Source organism: Ambystoma mexicanum, chromosome 5p (genome assembly GCF_040938575.1).
Source record: "Ambystoma mexicanum isolate Mex_15411 chromosome 5p, UKY_AmexF1_1, whole genome shotgun sequence".
Classification (NCBI taxonomy): domain Eukaryota; kingdom Metazoa; phylum Chordata; class Amphibia; order Caudata; family Ambystomatidae; genus Ambystoma; species Ambystoma mexicanum.
In genome coordinates, this window is record NC_090930.1 from 377,586,007 (window position 1) to 377,603,786 (window position 17,780).

The following is a 17,780-nucleotide window of genomic DNA, read 5'->3' on the forward strand; positions in this document are numbered from 1 at the left end:
AGAAGAAGAGTTACACATCAATGCAACATGCAGTGTACAACACAACAGCAATATGCACTAGGAATGTATACACAGTATTGACTACAGACTGCCCACACAGCTCATGGGAGTCCAACGTCACTGTGTAATTCACTGTCACTTGGGCACACCCTTTACAAGCCCATGGAAACGGGAAGCAGGAGGGGTGTGTGTGACTCAAACCCAAGCATCTGAACCAAATACATTACAAGCCTGCATGTGCCCAGCCACAATGCAGCGTATGCCCACAGGAACCACGGAAGCCAACAGATCGTCCCAAAAAAATTGGGAATAAAAGAAATCAAAATAAAAATAAAAATAAGAAACAATCAAAAATGGCCATTGATGGGCCCGGGGGGGTTGGGGAGGCCACCCAGGAGGTCCGAGGACAGGATGCACACCAGAACCCACCTGCGTGGATCCTGGGAAGATAAAACACCTCCATGGGCTCATGGCCCACACGGCTACCCTATTGTGGGAGTATCACTGCTGTCGCTATTATCACCCTGTGCAGCTGCATCCGGAGGTGGTTGCACTATGGGAGGCAGCCCACTGCTCCTCCATGGCTGCAAGCATGCGGGTGTGGTAGGTCTGGTTCTGGAGGATGAGTGTGCGGAGGTCCCCATGCAACAACTCACGGGATGCCCGGACCTCCGCCCTCGTTGCCTGCATCTCAGCTGAGAGCGTACGGGTGAGACGCTCCAGCTGCTGTTCTGTCCTTTGGTGTGTTGAAGCCTCAAGCTCAACAAGAGTCGTCCTGAGGTGAAGGAGCTACTGCCTCAGGGCTTCCCTGTGGCCCTGGGACTCAATGGAGATGGCCTCCTGCAGAGTCGCCAGTGCCGCCCGCCTGTCCCTGTTGGACCCCAACATGTCCTCCCTGTGTGACTGGCAGATGGAGTCGGTTGCCTGCTCTAGTCGCTCCATCAGCCTTTCTGGGGGGACAATGGAAGTGGCCACCCTATCCATGGCCTGAGCCATCATCTCGGATGATGCAGCCTGTTGGGTTGCCATACCGTAAATGGATTGCTCCCATGCGGTATTGCCGGGTGGCGTACGGCCACCACGTCGGCGGGCACCACACCTGTCTGGGGCAAGGCGAACTGCGCCTTGCTGTGCCGACACTGCCTGAGGCTGCAGGACTGCATTCCCCCTCTGATCTGCTGGCCCAGGAACAGGATCAGATGTCGCGGAGTGTGACCCTGCATCCGTAACCACCGAAGGCGTAGCTGCCAACACTGACATCCCCATGGAGGGTTCTGACCCTGGTGCAGGTGGGTGAGACAGAACAGAATCCCTCCCTGGAACACTCACCTGCGACGGCACGTAGGTCTCATCCGAATCAACACCTGAGTACAGCTCGGGGGAGGTGCAGCCAGAGACACCCCTTGAGAGCACGACCTGCAGCACTTGTGGGTTCTCCCCCACCACCACACCACGTCCCTCACTGGTGGTTGGTCGGCCCTCGGACCCCTCCTGGGTCTGCACCATCTCCACAACCCCAGCAGTATCAGGTGCGTCTTCCCCTGCAAAGACATGAAAACAAAGAAATGGAAACAGGCATTAGCACCATGGCACACATTGAGGGCTGAGAAGCAAGAGAACCAGTACTTGATTGACACATGTCCCACATGACTAAAACCCTCCCATGCATGCACCCTCACTGCGTATGAAGTGCAGGCAAATGGCACACTGATGACACTAAGATGGAAGATGAACACATTTTCTGCATGCTGCCTGGCAGTGGCATCACACATTGGCCTGTGATTGGCAGGTGAAACACACATGCCATCACACAGATGGCATGTACCATTGCTATTGAGTGAAGATGGAGAGGAGGGCAGCACCTATTCATTCAGTCCAGTTCCCGCATGTAATTGCTTTTCTAATTCTAACAGGTCAGATTTTTCACCTGGAGCTGCCAGTCTGAAATGGTCCAATTGCACAGGGACATGTGTGTACAAATGATATCCAGGTAACAAAGTCACTCCACTTTACCATACCCATGTCAGACATGTGACTAGTGGACAGCGACATGCCTAGTGAAAGTGGTGGAATGCAAACAAACTGACTGAATGAACAGTGAAAAAGAAGCAAATATGTTGTGGCAAGGTGACACTTCAAGGGCAACTGGCGTGCAGTTGGGCTAGATGTCTACTGTTGGCAGAAGGGATACTGCTATGGCCAAATGCAGCTGCGCAGGAAGGATTGCATGAAGCACATGGCTGACCCATATGACTCAGGCGCACACACTCTCACCTGGCACCCGAACAGAAGCCCTCACACACACACCATGCACATGGATGACACACACATGCATGTGCACTCACCGGACAATTCCTCGTAATCAGCCAGATCTCCCACACCTTGGATCTGTTCCTCCGTGACGTAGGTCCCAGCGACTGACTCATGTGGAGTGAGTTCCATGTCTACTACTGGAGACCCACCTCCAGTCACTAGAGTTGCGGCATGACTTGAGGCCAGTTTACTCTTTGCCCTGCGCTTTAGGTCATTCCAGCGCTTATAGCAATCATTGGCTGTGCGCCTCACAATTCCAAGGGCACTTACGATGTCCGCAACGGTCTGCCAGTGTGCCTGGCGTTGTGCAGGTGTGGTCTTGGATCCTGCAACAATGACCATCTCGTTGTCATGTCCGGACACATACTCGACAAGTGCATTCAGTTCGTCATCCGTGAAGCTGGGCTTCCTGGACGGGCCGGACTGTGTAGCCGTGTCTGGGGCATCAGCCTGTGCCGGACGAGCACTCTTCCTCTTCCGCTTGGAAGGTGGTGGTGATCCTGAGTGTCCTGCGCCGCTCTGGACACTAGGGGCAGGAGCCCTGGTGGACTCTGTATCAGGAGTGTGGGATTGCACACTCAGCATGGGAGTTGGTGCAGGCATTAGCTCTAGTGTGATGGTGTCAGGGGGAATGTCAGCAGCATGGACTAGGACCGACACTGTCCTGGCTGGGTGTGTGAGGGCTGGGGTGGATGGAGCCGCAGCTGCCCCTGCAGCCTCTCCGCCCTGCCTCCTTGGTGCAGCAGATGACCTTGCTGCCCCAGATCCACGTGGCATGATGGCATCAACGTGCACCAGCGCACGTGTCGTAGCCCTGCTGACCTGGAAGTCAGCCATGGAGTCAGCCAGGTCTGGTGCCACAATGGGCTGGTCCAACAAGGGCTGAGCATGGATGGTGTCAGCCACATCAGCCTCAATGGGAGGAGGGGGGGATTATGGGTGCCCGTGACTGGTCCTCCACACATGGGGGGACAGGCTCACCCTGCAAGTTACGACCACGTCCCCTACCGGATCCACCACGGCCACCACTTGTGGCTCTTCCACCTTTGCCACCCTTACGGAATCCTCGCCTCCCAGCCATGGCACTGATGTTAATGTGCGTATGGGAGTGGATGTAGACTATTGTCCTGGGCAATTGGGGGTCAAAGGGGTTGGGTACCAGATGGTAATTGTACCCTAGTGCTCTAGCAAGGCTGAATGTAACCCCTGGGGAAAGATGACGGGTCACGCAATGCACAGGAGGCCCAAAAAAGGGAGATGACGTGCACGCAACCCCTCCTAGACCACGTGTGCAGAAAGAAAAACCTGCACTACGCTGTGGCACCCAGAAACACAAGAATGAACGTATGCGTGTCACACGCAGCCTAGACTGACCTCTGAAGGGGTAGGCTACACACGGGGCTAGCACAGATGTTAGATACGTGCGTGACTCACCGTCTGCCAGGTAAACGAGCGTGTAAAAGGAGCACGTTTGGTTGGTAACACCCCCGCCAAAAGAAGATTTGTATGCTGTCTGAGGAGACAGGACAACAGTAGAAGGGAACACTGTTTGAGGGAACAGGCCCAGGTAAACCAGTAAAAGAGAAAAAAGAGAAAAAGCTGTCAGAGGTAACAGGGAATACGAACTAGAAACGCTGTGAAGTAAATCGCGTGTGAAACGACAAGAAGTACAGAATTCACCCACTCGCTCTCCACGAAAAGCACATACAAGGAAAACGTACTCTACACGTACCTTTTATACAGGCCCACACGTCCAGCGTCACTTACGCGGCGTGTACGCGCTAGGGCCATTTCCACCTATTACATGCTTTGTCACTTCTGCGTGTAGGGCCATTTACACCAATTACACGCTTTGTCACTTCTGCGTGTAGGGCCATTTCCACCAATCACACGCTTTGTCACTTCTGCGTGTAGGGCCATTTCCACCAATCACACGCTTTGTCACTTCTGCGTGTAGGGCCATTTCCACCAATCACACGCGATTACACTCTGACGTGCAGTCTTTCCACGTGTGCTCTGTCATCACGTTCTGTGTGGGAAACACCTGTGCGGGTCACGTCACAGACGCGCTTACGCGCTGAGGGCATTTCCTCAGTTTTCACGCTGACGTGCAGGATTTTCACGTGCAAAATCACTCCGTACCAAGCTGGCCACGCGTACGCACACGGAATACCACGCTCCTGCCCGGAAGGCCGAACTACTGCCCCCCAGAGCCCGAGCACGCTCCCACCTGCTGCTGCCTGACTGCCTGCTGCCCCTGCACTGCTGGGGGGTGGGGTGATAGGGGACATGAGTGGGGGCCTGGTGGAGGCTTCTCCTGGTGGCTGGGGGGTGGGGGTGGGGTGGTAGACATGGGTGGGGGCCTGGTGGAGGATGCCCCTGGTGGCTGGGGGGTGGGGGTGCAGGGGGACATGAGTGGGGGCCTGGTGGAGGCTGTCCCTGGTGGCTGGGGGGTGGGGGTGCAGGGGGACATGAGTGGGGGCCTGGTGGAGGGTGCCCCTGCACTGCTGGGGGGTGGGGGTGGGGTGGTAGACATGGGTGGGGGCCTGGTGGAGGCTGCCCCTGGTGGCTGGGGGGCGGGGGTGGTGGTAGACATGGGTGGGGGCCTGGTGGAGGCTGCCCCTGGTGGCTGGGGGGTGGGGGTGGTGGGAGACATGGGTGGGGGCCTGGTGGAGGCTTCGCCTGGTGGCTGGGGGGTGGGGGTGGGGTGGTAGACATGGGTGGGGGCCTGGTGGAGGCTGCCCCTGGTGGCTGGGGGGTGGGGGTGCAGGGGGACATGAGTGGGGGCCTGGTGGAGGGTGCCCCTGCACTGCTGGGGGGTGGGGGTGGGGTGGTAGACATGGGTGGGGGCCTGGTGGAGGCTGCCCCTGGTGGCTGGGGGGCGGGGGTGGTGGTAGACATGGGTGGGGGCCTGGTGGAGGCTGCCCCTGGTGGCTGGGGGGTGGGGGTGGTGGTAGACATGGGTGGGGGCCTGGTGGAGGCTGCCCCTGGTGGCTGGGGGGTGGGGGTGCAGGGGGACATGAGCAGGTGTGCAGGGTAGTCCCCTGTTTTGTGGGCTGCCTGCAGGGGCCGTGGAGGGTGTACAGGGAACACCTGTGAGGACCCACCCAGCCTAATTGCGTGTGTAACTTCCCACGCACCCCTGTAATACACGTACCAAGCCAAATCGCGTGTGAGAATTCCCGCGCATACCTGAAATACACGTACCCTGCTGAAGTTGCGTGTAAAACTTCCCACGCACCCCTGAAATGCATGCGCCCAGGCTATTCGCGTGTGGAACTTCCCGCGCACCCCTGAAATACACGCGCCCAGACTATTCGCGAGTGGGACTTCCCGCGCACCCCTGAAATACACGTAGCACGCTGGGAGACATGAGTGGGGGCCTGGTGGAGGCTTCCCCTGGTGGCTGGGGGGTGGGGGTGATAGGGGACATGAGTGGGGGCCTGGTGGAGGGTGCCCCTGCACTGCTGGGGGGTGGGGTGGTGGGAGACATGAGTGGGGGCCTGGTGGAGGCTGCCCCTGGTGGCTGGGGGGTGGGGGTGATAGGGGACATGAGTGGGGGCCTGGTGGAGGGTGCCCCTGAACTGCTGGGGGGTGGGGGTGGGGTGGTAGACATGAGTGGGGGCCTGGTGGAGGCTGCCCCTGGTGGCTGGGGGGCGGGGGTGCAGGGAGACATGAGTGGGGGCCTGGTGGAGGCTGCCCCTGGTGGCTGGGGGGTGGGGGTGCAGGGGGACATGAGTGGGGGCCTGGTGGAGGGTGCCCCTGGTGGCTGGGGGGTGGGGGTGGTGGGAGACATGAGTTGGACATGGGTGGGGGCCTGCTGGCAGGTGCCCCACAGTGCTGGGGTGTGGGGGTGGTGGGTGACATGAGTGGGGGCCTGGTGGAGGCTGCCCCTGGTGGCTGGGGGGCGGGGGTGGTGGTAGACATGGGTGGGGGCCTGGTGGAGGCTTCCCCTGGTGGCTGGGGGTGGGGGTGGGGTGGTAGACATGGGTGGGGGCCTGGTGGAGGCTGCCCCTGGTGGCTGGGGGGCGGGGGTGGTGGTAGACATGGGTGGGGGCCTGGTGGAGGCTTCCCCTGGTGGCTGGGGGGTGGGGGTGGTGGGAGACATGAGTGGGGGCCTGGTGGAGGGTGACCCTGCACTGCTGGGGTTTGGGGGTGGTGGGAGACATGAGTGGGGGCCTGGTGGAGGCTTCCCCTGGTGGCTGGGGGGTGGGGGTGGGGTGGTAGACATGGGTGGGGGCCTGGTGGAGGATGCCCCTGGTGGCTGGGGGGTGGGGGTGCAGGGGGACATGAGTGGGGGCCTGTTGGAGGCTGCCCCTGGTGGCTGGGGGGTGGGGGTGCAGGGGGACATGAGTGGGGGCCTGGTGGAGGGTGCCCCTGCACTGCTGGGGGGTGGGGGTGGGGTGGTAGACATGGGTGGGGGCCTGGTGGAGGCTGCCCCTGGTGGCTGGTGGGCGGGGGTGGTGGTAGACATGGGTGGGGGCCTGGTGGAGGCTGCCCCTGGTGGCTGGGGGGTGGGGGTGGTGGTAGACATGGGTGGGGGCCTGGTGGAGGCTGCCCCTGGTGGCTGGGGCGTGGGGGTGCAGGGGGACATGAGCAGGTGTGCAGGGTAGTCCCCTGTTTTGTGGGCTGCCTGCAGGGGCCGTGGAGGGTGTACAGGGAACACCTGTGAGGACCCACCCAGCCTAATCGTGTGTGTAACTTCCCACGCACCCCTGTAATACACGTATCAAGCCAAATCGCGTGTGAGAATTCCCACGCATACCTGAAATACACGTACCCTGCTGAAGTCGCGTGTAAAACTTCCCGCGCACCCCTGAAATGCATGCGCCCAGGCTATTCGCGTGTGGAACTTCCCGCGCACCCCTGAAATACACGCGCCCAGGCTATTCGCGAGTGGGACTTCCCGCGCACCCCTGAAATACACGTAGCACGCTGGGAGACATGAGTGGGGGCCTGGTGGAGGCTTCCCCTGGTGGCTGGGGGGTGGGGGTGATAGGGGACATGAGTGGGGGCCTGGTGGAGGCTGCCCCTGCACTGCTGGGGGGTGGGGTGGTGGGAGACATGAGTGGGGGCCTGGTGGAGGCTGCCCCTGGTGGCTGGGGGGTGGGGGTGATAGGGGACATGAGTGGGGGCCTGGTGGAGGGTGCCCCTGCACTGCTGGGGGGTGGGGGTGGGGTGGTAGACATGAGTGGGGGCCTGGTGGAGGCTGCCCCTGGTGGCTGGGGGGCGGGGGTGCAGGGAGACATGAGTGGGGGCCTGGTGGAGGCTGCCCCTGGTGGCTGGGGGGTGGGGGTGCAGGGGGACATGAGTGGGGGCCTGGTGGAGGGTGCCCCTGGTGGCTGGGGGGTGGGGGTGGTGGGAGACATGAGTTGGACATGGGTGGGGGCCTGCTGGCAGGTGCCCCACAGTGCTGGGGTGTGGGAGTGGTGGGTGACATGAGTGGGGGCCTGGTGGAGGCTGCCCCTGGTGGCTGGGGGGCGGGGGTGGTGGTAGACATGGGTGGGGGCCTGGTGGAGGCTTCCCCTGGTGGCTGGGGGGTGGGGGTGGGGTGGTAGACATGGGTGGGGGCCTGGTGGAGGCTGCCCCTGGTGGCTGGGGGGCGGGGGTGGTGGTAGACATGGGTGGGGGCCTGGTGGAGGCTTCCCCTGGTGGCTGGGGGGTGGGGGTGGTGGGAGACATGAGTGGGGGCCTGGTGGAGGGTGACCCTGCACTGCTGGGGTTTGGGGGTGGTGGGAGACATGAGTGGGGGCCTGGTGGAGGCTGCCCCTGGTGGCTGGGGGGTGGGGTGGTGGGAGACATGAGTGGGGGCCTGGTGGAGGCTGCCCCTGGTGGCTGGGGGGTGGGGGTGGTGGTAGACATGGGTGGGGGCCTGGTGGAGGCTGCCCCTGGTGGCTGGGGGGTGGAGGTGCAGGGGGACATGAGCAGGTGTGCAGGGTAGTCCCCTGTTTTGTGGGCTGCCTGCAGGGGCCGTGGAGGGTGTACAGGGAACACCTGTGAGGACCCACCCAGCCTAATCGCGTGTGTAACTTCCCACGCACCCCTGTAATACACGTACCCAGCCAAATCGCGTGTGATAATTCCCACGCACCCCTGTAATACACGTACCCAGCCAAATCGCGTGTAAAACTTCCCGTGTACCCCTGTAATACACCTACCCAGCCAAATCGCATGTGATTATTCCCGCGTACCCCTGTAATACACGTGCCCTGGCTAATCGCGTGTAAAACTTCCCGTGTACCCCTGTAATACACCTACCCAGCCAAATCGCGTGTGATTATTCCCGCGTACCCCTGTAATACACGTGCCCTGGCTAATCGCGTGTAAAACTTCACGAGTACCCCTCTAATACACGTACCCTGGCCAATCGCGTGTTAAACTTCCCGCGTACCCCTGTAATACACGTGCCCTGGCTAATCAAGTGGCACAGCGAGTAGAGCGCTCGCTTTGACATCGGTGCAGAGCCTGCTAACGCAGGTTCGAATCCCGGCGGGGCCAAACTCAGCCTTTCATCCTTCCGAGGTCGATAAATGAGCACCACACACCGTGGGTAACAATAAGCAGCGCTCAGATACCTGAGGGTTCGTAGCGCTATATAAGTGCCAAATTATTATTATTTATTTATTATTAATCGCGTGTAAAACTTAACGCATACCCCTCTGATACACGTACCCTGGCCAATCGCGTGTTAAACTTCCCGCGTACCCCTGTAATACACGTACCCTGGCTAATCGCATGTACAACTTCCCGCGTACCCCTGATATGAACGTTTCCCGCTTTGCGTTCCTTGTTTGGCAGCCCTGTAAACTGGTCCAGGGTTAGCGCAGCCCTTTGCGATGATTTAGCGATTTTGATGGCTTTTCCTTGCGCGAGGGCGTTCTTGGGGGCGTTACTGGCGCTGCTGCAGGGTCGCTGCGATACTCTGCGCCACGGCTGGTTTGGGAGCCTAAAATCCATGAATACGCTGTGCGCGGAAATCGGTTTTAGCGCACGTGCCTGGCGCAGACAATCGCACGCGGACACTCTGCGCCAGCCGCTTGCGACACTTTTCTGCGAAATTCTATGAATTACCCTGTAAATATTTTGACTGGGGAATCCAATAGCGCTATCGGGCGGTAATTAGCTGGTATGCTACGGTCTCCTTTTTTAAAGATTGGCACAATGATAGACTTACGCCATGAGTCTGGAATCCTCTGTATCTTTAATATATGCTGGAATATGTTGTTCAGTATCTTGGCCCAAAGTTGTGGGTGTTGTTTTAGCATATAATTAGTTATGTCATCCGGGCCTGCTGCTCGCGAGGATGAAGATTTGGTTATGAGCGTCTCAATTATTTCTTCTGAACATTCAATGTTCCTGGTCACTGCTGAATAACTCTTAGAATCATACTGGAAGGCTTTATCTGTGTACAATTGTGAAAAATGTGCTACCCATTCACTTTCAATTACTCCATTTAATTGTGATTGCTGAATGTTTGGGTTTAGTTTTTGATTGAGTAATTGCCATATTTGTGCAGAATTCTTACTTATTGCAGCTTTCAGAAAGGTCTCTCCATCCTGTTGAAATAACTGTCCTTTATGAGCCTGTATCCAGGATCTATAACGATTTTTTAAAGTTTTACCTAATTCTTCATTTTCAGGCCAGGGAAGATGTCTGGCTAATCTCAGCTCTTTACGATATTCCTTTTTTTTTTTAGATAGTAACTGATCATATGTATGAGGGTGAGAACGGCCCGAAGGGATAAAAAAAGGTTTTGTAGGTGGCAAGTGCTTCGACATATGTATGAGTATTCCGTGAGTCATTTTGTAATATTAGATTTGCATTTAGGCTTATCAGTTTAGTCGGTGTCCACTTAAATCGTGATTTTGCATTATTGATTTCCAATTTTTGCGGCATCCATTGAGATGTAATGCTTTTTTCCTGTGTGCCTCTTGACCATGATAGAGATAGCATATGATGATCACTGCTCGATTGCTTGATTATCTTAAATTCAATAGATGACATAAAAAGCCCCGCTGATAGGTATATGTAATCTATAATGCTTGTCGATGTTCCTCTTTGCCACGTGTCATGTTGCGGAATATCTCCCGGTAATGATCCATTAGCCATTCTCATGTTAAATAGATTCATGAGAGAACTCCACTTTTTGTAATCCTGTGTTCTTTTCCCCTGTTCACATTTGAAAACATCAATATTAAGATCCCCCGCTAGAATAACATCAGTTATTTCTTTGGATTGTGCAATTATATCAAACATATTGGATAAGTCTTTGTAAAAACATAGATCCGTAATCGCGGCTGGGTTTCTATAGATGTTTATTAATGCGAGCCTTTTAGACTCCATTGAGATTTTTACCAACTGTATGAACTTATTGGGGTTTTCCCATGCTTGTAACTGTATATTAATTCCCATCTTAATGGCTACAAGAAGCCCTGCCATCGGGCGACCTTTTGGAGCTATGATTGCAGGGTTAATCACAATGACATGGTTATCCCATAGTGGTACATCACTTAGCCATGTCTCTTGAAGGACTATGATGTCTGCGTCATTCAAGAGGGAGTTAGGGTTAGTTAAAAGATGGGAGTAACCCCTTGTATTCCAACTTACAAGTGTAGCAGAGTCAAATTTTTGCTCATATTGTTCTTGAGTCGGTGGTGGTTATGACTGAGAGAGACTGGCATTAGGAAATACAGAATCATCAGCATTGCATTTCAAACACTGGCAAACACTTGTAATTGGAGTAGCCATTACTTGTTCCTCCGGGGTTGTTTCGCTATTGTTTCTTTCTGGATCTTGAGCAAGGAGAAAACCCATTGCAAAGAGTTTCATTCGTGCCTGCCATAGGTAATTCATACCTAACCCGGATTTCATCCATAAACGCACAATCCCCAAATTAGTATCACAAATAAATTCCACTTGGCTAATATCAAATGAGGTGAGGTCTCCTAGTTCTGGCACATCACTAAAGATGTTGAGTACACTTGTGCGAGACAGATCATATTGAGAGTAAGGAGCCGCACGACATTTTAAAATTAATGTATGATGGTTTGCAAATTTTTCTTTCCTTTTTAGGTCCTGTTTTTGTTGTTTTGTTATAGGTTCTTGAGTTTTGGAAAATTGTTTACTGTTCGATTCATTGGTCACTTGTTTAGTCTTTTGACAAAGGTCAAACTCACTGGCAAATCTTTGTTCGTCAGCAAACGTTACTTTATTCGGTTTCGCTAATAAGCATCTTGGCGGGAGGAATGATCCTAAACGAGTATCGAGATAAGATTTGATTACTGATTTAATTGTGTCATTCTGATCGTGCCTTGTCTCATCACTATGGGTTTTGTTTGCCACCTCTGGAACGCTCCAGACATTACATGTAGACTGTCTTCTGTTTTCTCTGTCTTTTACACACTGAGTTTCAGCAAACGCTTTACTATGCTGTACCGTGTCCACAGAGCATTTCGCCACAGTGATCTGTGAAATTCTTTTTGCGGCCAGGTCCTTTATCTCAGATGTACGCTGGAGAATGTATGCATCTACTGCAACTTTGAGTTGTTCAATTTGTGGTATCTCCGTTGTTGGCAAGATTCCTTGCATTATTTTTTCCGTTATATCAATTGATTGAGCCTTTGGATAGTTTTCCTGAGTCACTGGATTCATTGTTAATGCGGGCTCATTTGGGATTACTGTTTCCAAAGAAGAAACCAGTTGACTTAATGGAGACTCATTGATTTGTGATATATGACAGTTTGACGATGTAAGTGTAACAGGGACCTTTTGACCTGAAATGTCATCATTAATAGATTGGCCAACACTACACTTTGTAGGATCTGTCAGGTCCACTGTTTGTGCGCGGAGTATTCGATTAGTTATTTTGTTATTTCGTTTCATTGATTGGAACGATTTGGTGATAAAATGTCTTGCACGGCCTTTATTCCGTGATTGTTTGTTAAATAGATCATATTGAGCTCCATTTGCTGGTTGCTTCACTTTTTTAGGCGAGTTCTCAACACTTATCCATGATGTATTTTGTTGTGTGCTTACTTGCGGATCTGCTTCAATTGGACAAATGACGTGTTCAAATGTTGGAAGAATGGCAGAATTTGTAGTGGGAACAGTCACAATTTCAATACTTTTGGATAGATAATTATATGGTTCTTCAACTCGACCACATTTCTCCATTCGTATTGCTTGAGTTTGGATCCACAAAGTTATATGGTCAATCTTGGCGGATTGTACATTAATCTTGCATTCAAGAGTTTCAAATAGCTTGAACAAACTCTTGATTGTTGTGTTTACTGCCATAAGAGAAACTTCCAAAAGCCCGGCATTAACAGGAGCCTTTTCTTTTTCACGTGATGATTCAGGGTGTCTTGGCGTTGGAAGTATGTAGGATGCAGCCTCCGAAATGGTAGTGTCCATTGAGCATCGTTGGTGATAGTCCGTCGGTGACTTGGTGAGAGATGTATGCACACTTCTAGGCGTCATTTGTTTAACTTCATCTACGAAGACCTCCTCATTTGAATCATTAAGATCCTCCTCTTGTATTTATGTTATTTTATCCAATTGGAGTTTTGGATCTTTCTTTTGTTCGATTTGATTTGTAGATTGAAGCATGGTATTATCAGAAATTGGCATGTTTTCTAAAACTTCCAACTCTACAGTATTCAACATAACAGTCTGCTTCAAGGATTCCATTTGAATTGAGTCCAATGTTGCATTTGGTATATTTAGGGTTGGTTCAATTTGCTCTTCATTGCACCTCATGGAGGGGCTTATAGGGATTTCCATTTGTACCTCATTAGCTTGTTTAGATATACCTTCTACATTGAGGACGTCTTGTTGGGGAGGGGACATTGTACTTAGTAGAGTAGAATTTTTTAATACAGGGCAAAACTGCCTAATATCTTTGCTTGCAAGTTGCGTTTTTAGGCGTGTTTTTGCACGCAGAGTCAGAGTTATTGTTGTGGATGATGTAATTTTTTTCAAGTTACTTTTAGACCTGGTTGCGACAACCTCCATTGGTGTGATGGAGGCCACCGCAGGTGAAGACACATTGGTTTTGCGAATTTGCGGAGTTAGAGACATTTTGGTTGTGCAACAAGGCTGTGTGTTGATGGAACAAGAGGGCACTAATACCCAAAATTTACCTTTAATGTCGGTGACGGGATCAAAGAGGGCACACCTCCACAGTCTCCTGTTTGAACAGCGCCAAACAGCTGCACAACAGTCAGCGCCCTTTTCCCCGACGGGCTTATCGCCCAAGGGTGACTCTGGCGCAGGGATGAGGGCTTGGGTTGCTCACGTGACCACTCACGTAGGGGTCTGTAACTCCGCCTCCTCCAGGAAGCAGATTGGGAAATGCAGTTCCCGGCAAGAGCTTCACTCCTTTGCTCGCAGTGCCGGGAACAGAAAATGCAGTCCAACAGCAGAAGCACACAGAAAACGGCGCCGCTTCAGAGCTCCAACACACACGCCACTCGGGCGACTCTGGCGCAGGGATGAGGGCTTGGGTTGCTCACGTGACCACTCACGTGGGGGTCTGTAACTCCGCCTCCTCCAGGAAGCGGATTGGGAAATGCAGTTCCCGGCAAGAGCTTCACTCCTTTGCTCGCAATGCCAGGAACAGAAAATGCAGTCCAACAGCAGAAGCACACAGAAAACGGCGCCGCTTCAGAGCTCCAACACACACTATTTTTTTTATATATACATTAAATAATGACTTCTTTCAAGTCATTTCAGAATATAGTTTTACATTGTATCCACCTCTTAGCAAGTCTTTCCTTGGCCTGGTTTGGGTTCATTTGTTCAGTTTTACACACAAGTCTGGTGGTTTTAAAACGCTGGCTTTCTGATAGTGGTGAGCACCAGTATTGCATCCATTTTGACATTAAGAAAATGAATTCCCCACAGTTCGGGGTTGCTTTTGGCAATACGCATTGCCATTCCCAATGGTTTCAGGCTACTGTGTGTGTAGCCCAATGGTGGTTTTAGGCAGTGCCCTCCTGTGCTCACAACACAGGCAAAAATGGGTGGCAGCCTATCCTTGATGTTTTCCCTGTGCACTCTCTGGGGAGTTCTGGCCATCATGATGTTTTCAATGCCAGTACTGCACAGTTTTATGGTAGGGCTTGGATGCATGGGTAAAAACATCCCACAAGCCCCCCCTCTTGCGATGGCCATTCTGATCTTTCACTGATGGAACTCGCAAGATCTGGGATGTACGCCTCATCTTCTTCCAATTCCGTAGATGGCACAGTTCAGCATCTTTTCCTCCATCCAGTTGGATTGATCGGTTCTCCTCGCCGGTCCTGATGGGAATATTGGACGGTACCCCGGGCCCCTCGGATCTCTGCTCCCGGTCCCCGGATCGTTCTCCTTGGTCAGTCTCCATGGTTTCATCTCTCCTAGGATGATAAAGCAAAAGCGGCAATACCTATTCATAGACGTTTTTCCACCACTATTGATATAGTGGGGCGGCATATACATTTTATACATCAGGATACATTTTTCAGTCTTATTTTAAAACAAGATATAACATGAAACATTTTTTTTTCCAATCATAATATTTTAGAGACTATATGTGGGATATTTTAGGATGGGAACTGAATTAATCTGGAGCGGTCCCCTCTGGTATTGCAGAGGACTCCTCCAGTTGCTGCAGAGTGTGCCTGGGATGGCAACACTTTAGCTGATTTATATGTACCCACTTGTCTTCCCCTTCCGCCAGACTACCTTTGGGGATGCGGATCTTATAGGCTACAGGGGAGATTTTGTCTATAATTTCAAACGGTCCCTTCCACGTAGGCAAAAATGTTCGCTGTTTGGCCAGGTTCCTTTGGAAATTGTATAGATAGTCCCGGTCCCCCACCTCGTATACTTTCCTGGTGGTTTTCAGGTCGTAGTGGGTTTTCATGCTATCAGCTGATCTTTCTAGATTCCGCTGAGCATAGGCAAAAGCATGTTGGAGGTGTTTCCTTAAATTCTCCACATACTCATGAGTTGTGGAGGCATTTATCAACATCTGCTCTTGGGTCCTGTAGAGCAAATGCTGGGGAAGCACCATCTTGCGTCCGGTCATCAACTCAAATGGTGACATTTTAGTTGCAGATGAAGGGTAGATCTGATAGCCATTAGGACCAGAGGTAATCGGATATCCCAACTTGGCCCAGAATCTGCCACAAACTTTTTTAAGATGCCTACAATGGTTTGGTTGTATCTCTCCACTGCTCCAGAAGAATCTGACCTGTAAGCAATATGTAGCTTCCTTTTGACCCTCAGTATCTCCCACATCTTTGTCATTAGCTCGTTGATGAAATGGCTACCTCTGTCTGACTCAATCCTTTGAGGTAGACCAAAACGGGAAAAGATGTGGTTAATCATCAGAGCAGCTGCTGTTTCTGCTTTGCAATTTGGGGCCGGGAGACATTCCACCTACTTGGTAAACAAGCATGTGACGGTCAACATGTACTTGTTTCCTCTAGACGAGCGAATTACAGGGCCTACGAAGTCGATTTCCAAACCTGACCATGGCAGTGTCATCCCCCTCTTTTGGAGAGGCGCACGGTGTGTGAGGGATGATGGCTGAAATTGTGCACACACCACTTCAAGTATTGGTCGAGGTCCTGCCCCATGTGTGGCCAGTATGCAACCTCTCTTAATATCTCAAGGGTTGTGTGAAACCCCCTATGACCGGCGGTGGCTGCATCATGGGCGTGACTTAACATCAGGCTTCGGAATGAGGTAGGGACCACCCACTGATCATGGCCAGCTTGGGATTTCCTTACCAACAAACCGTCTTGGATTTGAAACATCTTTGGACATTTCATCAACACTCTAAGGTCCTCCTTCCCAATGTAATCGGTATCCGTCAGGGGAAAGTTCTCAGGGTCCTCAATGTGTTGGTAAAACTTACCAATTATTGGATCCCCTTTCTGAGCTGTAATCAAATCAGCATCAGGGGTCTCCTTACTCCATTGTGCAGTTGAAAGATCATTGTGAGCATTTGTCTGGGACCTAGTGATAGCAGTGACCTGGATTTCCCCCAACAGGGACTCAATCTCTATTAGATCCCCTTGGAATGCTATGGTTTTGGCCAGCTGATCAGCTAAGTCATTTCCAGTTTTGTCTGGACCCTCTACTTTGGAATGACCCTTGATCTTCTTCCAGTAGATGGTCATCCCATTCGAGGTGACCAGATCATCAATGTTGTGGATTAACTTCCCATGTTTCAAGGGTTTGTTATTAGCACATAACATGCCTCTGGTTTTCCAATTGACCAGGTGCTCCACGAACCCGTTCCGTACATAATCTGAATCTGTGATTATGACCAGTTCATGGAGTTGATGTTGGACAGCAGTGAGGATGGCCTGATGCACAGCCATCAACTCTGCCACCTGACTACTTCGGGGACCAATTTTGTATCCAGCGGAGGGTTCTGGAAACTCCTTCACCCATGCATTCCCTACGCCGGCCACCAGTTCTTTCTCCCCGTTGTTGTCAACATGGTAAGAGCATCCATCCACATAGACAGTGGGCATTCCCTCACACTTGTCTTCTTCAAAGACTTTGTGGGGGGAATTAAGGAATGCCTCCATGTTGTCCTTGATTTTTAGACTTTCGTCCACGAGACAGTTTTCTCTGGCACAATCATGCAAGTCAGCCAGACCTTGCGCGAGGGGACTCTTCTTGTTTTGGCCATATCTGACCTCCACAGGAAAGCCTTGCATTGACAGAATCCAGGAAGTAATTCAGGAATTACTCACATTTCCGGCCCGGATTCTGTCACTTTGGAGATATTGCAGAGGCTGGTGTGGAGTCTCCATTTTGATGTGTTCCCCCTGGATGAACGGGCGGTAATTCTTCAATGCCAACACCATTGCCAGGAGTGCCTTCTCACAATTGTTGATTTTTTCCTCCACAGAGGATAAAGTTTTGCTCGCATAGGAGATTACTTTATTGACCTTGTCATGCTTTTGGTATAATACTGCTGTCAAGCACGTATTAGAGAACCCTGTCTCCAGGAAGAACTCCTTGTTTCTGACAGGGTAAGCTAGGCAAGGCGCTTGTGAGAGGCTTCTCTTGAGTTGTCTTACTGCCTCGGATTGTTCTGGACCCCATTCCCACTTGACCCCCCCTTCAAGAGATGAATCAGGGGTCTAGTGATCTCTGCGTAGCCTTCAATGAACTTTCTGCTGTAATTAGTCAGTCCAAGGAGGCTCCTTAGTTCCCGCAGAGTTGTGGGATCCTTCCACTTTCTTTTCCTGGGGAAGGAGACCCTGAAGAGTAATCTCATGCCCCAAGAAATTAACACGGGTTCTACACCACTGTGCTTTCTGAAAGGAAAGTTTTGCTCCGGCGGCCCACAACTGCGTCAGAACATATGTCCGCTATGTGTTCCTCCACAGATGAACCTTTGATGAGGACATCATCTACATACGCCAGGTTACCCCTCGCACCCAGGTCGGGCATGGCCT